This window comes from Tupaia chinensis, unplaced genomic scaffold (genome assembly GCF_000334495.1).
Source record: "Tupaia chinensis unplaced genomic scaffold, TupChi_1.0 Scaffold000612_1, whole genome shotgun sequence".
NCBI classification, from domain to species: domain Eukaryota; kingdom Metazoa; phylum Chordata; class Mammalia; order Scandentia; family Tupaiidae; genus Tupaia; species Tupaia belangeri.
In genome coordinates, this window is record NW_006160131.1 from 236,969 (window position 1) to 242,515 (window position 5,547).

Sequence of the window (5,547 nt, forward strand, 5' to 3'; positions counted from 1 at the left end):
TTTTTTTTGGAGAGATTTTCACTGTAGGGCGCGTGCGCTCGCCAGACAGACAGAGAGAGACATAGAGACAGAAAGCGAGAAATCACCCCCCAGGGGGGATGGTCACGCCGCAATCCCTTCTCCTCCATTCTCCTCTCGGGATCTTGGGCACGCACGCACACGCGCCCGGCGTGAGTTTTAAGCCACCGGGTCCGGGACACGAACCGCGGTCGACTACGTGGGAGTCCAGCGACATAGCCATTACGCTAACTGCTGGTTCCCAATGTTCTGAATTCTTTATCAGACATTTCCATGATTTCCATTGAACTGCTTGTGGATGAAGAGGGGTTATTCTTTTCCCTGGGAGGAGAGGTCTTTTCTTGCTTTCCCATATTTCTTGTGACCCTGTGGTGATTCCTAGTCATCTGATGGATGGCGTGTTTCTTCCTAGCTCTTTAAGTTCAATCTGAGTGTTCAGGAGTGTGCAGAAGGGGGTGATCTGGAATCTCTTTGCCGTCCTGTTGTGATCGCTGGTGCAGCAGATTCTGTAGATGCTGAGGACTATGTTAACCCTGATAGTATTTGGATGTTTGGCTACAGTGCCCTTAGATCCATCTAGAAACACCATAAATGGAAATCGAGGTGCGGAGAGATGAGATAAAAGAAAAAGAAAAGGAAACAGAGAGAGAGAAATAACAAAGAAACAGAAAAAAAGAAGAAAAAAACAACTAAAAAAGTTATTATTTTTAAAAACACACAAAGTAGAAATCACTAGTTCTCAGGAGCCATGAGGAATCTTCTGAAGGGCTGCCTCTTGCCTCTCCTGCCTGGGTGGGAGGGGGAGAGGGGATTATTAACAAGATAAAGGCGGGGCAGAAAACAAGAGAATACTTTACCTTAAAAAATTTTAAAAAGGAAAAATTACCAAAAAAAGAAAAGACAGAAGCAGACAGACAGAGACATAGAGCTAGAGATAGAGCGAAGGCTAGAGGAGATCCCTACCACTCAAATTTGTGGGCTGAAGGCTGAATTATCAATAGGAAAGTTTCATTTCTCTTTTTTCCCTGAAATCACTAGTTCTCAGGAGCCATGAGGAATCTTCTCTTTGTTAGAATTTTTTTTAAACAACACAAAGGTCGTGGGGTCGTGTTTCTGGTTTCCATTGTGTCACAGCTGGGGTGACCGTGACTGGGAGATGGCACGCCCGCCTTCTGACTTGCACGGAAGGAGTCATTTATGGGCTCACCTGTTAGGCTGTAAGACCCTTCTCTCTGGTCAGCAGTTCCCAACCAGCTTTTACTTCAGGACAAGAGGAGGTAAAGTCATTGTGTTTCCTATCAACACCAGATAGCCTGCCCCCTGGAGCCAGGACTGGTAGATAGCAAGTGCCCAGATAGAGCAGCAGTTGGAACGCTAATCGCTAAAACAAGGAAATGAGGCTGGGGGTCTTCTCTCTGTCTCTGCTGGAATCTATGTCTATTATGCCTGCAAGACAATGGGGAAGGCTGAGTTCGAGCCACTTCCTGTGGGCTCCCATGGGTGAAGTGGGTGTGGCCAGTGGACTCCAGGGCCCTGGGCCGGCCGGCTGGGGGGGTAGAGCTTACAGTATCTGTTGCTGCCTGTAGTGGGGAGGTCTCACCCACCTGGCGGGAACCCATGGCACCCCAGGGGTCAGAGGCTGGGGCCAGCCCAGGCTGCTCACGGGGTTGCTGGGGGCCAGTTGGGGGCCAGCTGGGTGGCTCCTGCCCAGAGCAGAGTGAGTGGCCAGTGGGGGCCCCGCAGGAGGCAGGGGCCTGGCATCCAGACTCTGCCAGTTCCCCAGGCAAGCCGGGCCTTGCGGGGCCAGGGCTGAGCGTTGAGGGAGGCTGGAGAAGGCAGCGCACCCAAAGGCAGCACCACAGCGCCCCCTCCGCTGGCCTGGTGTTCTTCCACGGGTTCTCAGTGTCAGCTCGGCTCTCGGCCGCTGTTTGCCCACCTGTAAAATGAGGGCGAGGCTGAAAGATGGTGCCGGACAGGGACTCACAGGTGCTTTGCAGGTGGCTGGAGGTGCCCTGGTTACCTTTATTTTTTTACTTGAGACTCCTTGTCCTGGGCTCTTCCAACAGGGACCAGTCAGGCTTAGCCGGGGTCCTGTCTCATTGAGAGTTCCAGGCCTGGGGTGCTGGGTCTGGGACTCAAACCGCGGTCGACCATGTGGGAGTTCAGTGATGTAACCATTATGTCATCTGCTGGTCCCTCTTTCTTTTTGCTGCGGAGAGTGTGCACTTGTGAGAAGGAGACTCGGGGACAGGGGACAGCAGCCGCCATCGGGGCATGGTCAGGCTGCAGTCCCTTCTCTCCTGTCTCTCCCTCCCTTTGTGAGCTCGGGCTGTGCACACGTGTGCCTGGTGTGTTTCTGGAGCCACTAGGTCCAGAACCTGAATCGTGCAGCCAGCCACGTGAGATCCAGCTGCCTTTAACTACTAGGCCTCAGAGCCCCCATGCCATTTTCATCCTTGGTACTGCATTTGAGGACGTGACAGAGCAGGGACCTGCCACTTCTTTCCACCAATCAATATTTACTTTTGTTTTTCCTCTCATTCTAAAATTGCCTGTGGAATTTAGTGACCTTTGGAGAAATGTTCTTGAAAACAACCCACCACTGTAAATCTTTCGGACACATTTGTTTTTGCTGATCGCTCCACTTTGACCCGTCTGTGCTCTGAAATGCGTCGTTTCGGTCCGGTTCCCTCCTGCTAACAGTGGAATCCCACACTGGTGACTTAGAACACGTCCGCGTGGCCCCTCAGGTGGGAGGTCCAGGCCCTGGTACCGGTCTGGGCAGGGGCTTCATGGCAGGGACTCCCGCAGTGACGCCCGGTCGGCCTCTGTCCCTGCTCTCTCTCCTCTCTCCTAAAGCCACCAGGATTCCATGATGAGGGCCACCCTGATGACTTTGTCTAACCCTAACCGCCTCCCGGAGGCTCCACCTCTTAACCCTAAAGTAGGGTGAAGTTTCCACCCCTTAGTCTCATCACAACCAAGTCCCAGTACGTGAATTTGGGGGACACCTTCGGACCACAGCACTCACCCAGTCCCCTTCTCTTCTCTGTTCAGAAGTTGGAGGGAGCGGCCAAGCTCCGGACAGCTCGGGACGTGCCGGAGGGATGCGTCTGCCCCCCAGGTAAGCCAACGTTCGCTCCTTTCTGACTCCTGGCTTCACGGGCCTGGCCCCTCTCGAAACCGCTTTGGATGGACATGGTCAGGGGGCCGCCCAGGTTCCGGCTGCCGTGCCGTGTGGACCCTCCTGGGGCCCTTCTTCCTGCGTCTTCCCTGGTGGGTGCGCGTGTTGATGTCAGCACCGTGAGCCGACTCGGTTTGGCAGGTGGTGTTGCCGGAGGACTGAGAAACCGGGAGACGGGACTGAGGAAGGAGACAAGCAGCAGCCGCCCCGTTTTAAAGATGGAGAGACAGGTGGCCACAGAAGGCCCCGCCCGCAGGTGTGAGAGCCGTGCAGCCCAGCTTGGGCGGCAGGTGTGCCGAGTCATTCGGTGAAGGCAGAGGAGAGGGACCGGAAACAACCCGACTGGTTTGGCTCATCAGACCTGGATGGCCATGAATAGAGCCAGGATGCGTCGAATTCTGCTCTGTGGCTCAACTCCAGATTGATAGCAGGCTGGTCGTCCTCAGGAGAGCTTCGAACAGGCCAGGGCTGAGATTTGGGTGTGCAGTCCCTGACCTGGGGTGCTCGGGGTCAGAGCGATCCCGCGTGGAACGTGCACAACCTACTACCTGGGCGTCTCCGCGCAGCTGAGACCAAGCGCCGCGCAGGGAAAGCAGGCCTGCTGTTGGTTCAGGGGACACAGCACCCCTGTCATCACGGCCACTCTCCCTCCAGCCCGCCTGGCGTTTCTCAGTCCACCTCGGCTGGCCTAGAAAGCAGACTCACTGGCAGTGGCCGTGTCGAGGGCGAGACGCCCGAGGCTTCCGCCAGACGAGGTCCTGGGGGCCCAGCAGGGAAGCCTGTGGTTGGGCTCACGTTGGCCTTTCTCAGCCCCGCTGAGGTTCCATAAGAGAAAGGGGGTGTGGCCAGACAGTGACGCCATCGGCACACTAGGAGAGCAGGGACTGTGCTCAAGTGGGAATTCAGATCCACGTGCACTTGGGGATGAGCTGCAGCGCGTGTCTGGTGGGGACGGTCCTTCCCTCCCAGTGTCGCGGGGTGAGTGAGAGTCACATGGTGGGTGTTCTCGCCGGGAGTCACACCCGCCCGAGAGACGGGGTCAGCTCGGGGCCGCAGCCAGTCCAACCCGCCGATTAGCTTGAGTGGGACAAAAGTACCACAGGGAGGCTGGAGTCCGGTGCCCGTGCCCGTGGGCGTGACCTGGGTGGCAGTGGGGAAGGGCCTGCTGGCTGTGTTGAGGAGTCCTGGCTGCAGATGACCACGCGGCTCCTGGAGCTGCCCCCGTGATGGCGCAAGCCCGCGGGCAGAGGTGGCGCGGCTTCTTTGCCCACTCGTTGGCTCAGGAAAGAGCTGAGTGCCGTGAGGGTGCTCCTCGTTGTTGTTTTAGTCTCTTTTATCTCTCTCACGAGAGAGAACACGGGAGACATTGTGAGAGAGCGAGAGCCAGAGAGGGGCCAGGTGCTCTGGCTGGCAGGGCCTGGGGTGTGCACTTCCCGGGGGTTCAGGTCAGCCGGGATCCAGCCTGCGCTGGCCTGGGCTTCCCGCCCTGCAGAGAGCTGCTCGTGCCCCCCGCCGAGACCCGGCCTCTCTCAGCACTTCAGAGCCAGAAACCATCCTCCTGAGCCGTTTCTTTGTAGAACTGTAGAAATGGTGCACGACTTTCACAAGTGCTCCTAGTCGATGCGAGTGGCCGTTGGGCACTGGTCCCCTCCTGTGACTCTGTGCGTGTGGCAGAGCTCCTGGAGCACGGTCTCGGCCCCACCCCAGCCCGGTGTGCGGCTTTCGCTCACCCATTCTCCGTCTGCCTCTCCTTCCTGCCTCTCCCAGTCCTGGGGGGACACCCAGGAGGCTTCTGCAGAACCAGCTGTCGGGGGAAGGTGGCCGGGCTGTGGGGGTGGGGTGGACTGGATGGGGCCCCGAGGCACAAAGTTCTACAGGAATTAAAGGGAGAGGACTCTTGGGTCAGGGGTCTGTGGGAGGCGGCCCTCCCGGGGAAGACGCTCGTCCACAGGGCTCTGAAGGCTGGCTGGTGTGTCATCTCAGAAGGGCTGAGGGTGGGAGCCTGGCAGAGACTGAAAGGTGCTCTTGACTTTGTCAGAGCTGGGCCGGGGTGCAGGCCATGGGCCCTGCCCAAGCAGAGACAGAGGGGAGCGCTAGGGCAGGGCCGAGAAGCAGCAGGGGAGGTGATGGTGAGCAGGGTATGGAGGGACCTGGGCTTTCAGCCATGGAACCCAGGGAAGGCCTTCGTGGAGTTCGGCTTTGAGAGGAGGCTGCTGGAAGCAGCACGGAGCACGGTGTGGGATCCCACAGAGAGGCTCGCGGAGAGGGGAGCAGGCGGCGCGGTCTCTGATCACCGCTCTGCGCCCTGAGCCCAGCACGGAGCCGGCACGGGGCGGGGTGTGGGT

The 5,547-nt window shown here is 57.8% G+C and overlaps 1 protein-coding gene across 1 annotated transcript in view; it reads left to right on the forward strand.

Annotated features, from left to right (window-relative positions):
- COL23A1 (collagen type XXIII alpha 1 chain) overlaps nucleotides 1-5,547 on the forward strand; it is a 222,852-nt gene that overhangs the window by 14,571 nt on the left and 202,734 nt on the right. Inside the window, exon 2 of the mRNA XM_027775906.1 lies at nucleotides 3,076-3,142. The gene's annotated coding sequence lies outside the window, so the exon portion shown is untranslated. The remainder of the gene's footprint in view (nucleotides 1-3,075; nucleotides 3,143-5,547) is intronic.